The sequence below is a fragment of the Eimeria mitis genome, genomic scaffold (genome assembly GCF_000499745.2).
Source record: "Eimeria mitis Houghton genomic scaffold, Emh_scaff8443, whole genome shotgun sequence".
NCBI classification, from domain to species: domain Eukaryota; phylum Apicomplexa; class Conoidasida; order Eucoccidiorida; family Eimeriidae; genus Eimeria; species Eimeria mitis.
The window spans coordinates 1-221 of record NW_013576215.1 but is presented as its reverse complement, the minus strand read 5'-3'; positions in this window follow the sequence as shown (position 1 = coordinate 221).

The window sequence follows — 221 nt, the reverse complement described above, 5'->3', positions numbered from 1 at the left end:
AAACCCTAAACCCTAAAAAATACCTTCAAAACAAATACCTATAAGGGTAGGGAATATAACAAAACAATCATAAAAATAATAAAAATAAAAAAAAACAACAAAAATATTTTAATTATTATTATTATTATAAAACTATTAAACAAAGAAAATGCATGCAGGGGAAAATAAAAAAAATTTTTTTTTTTTTTTTTGTATGCACAGCTGTGCTATATATTTTGTTA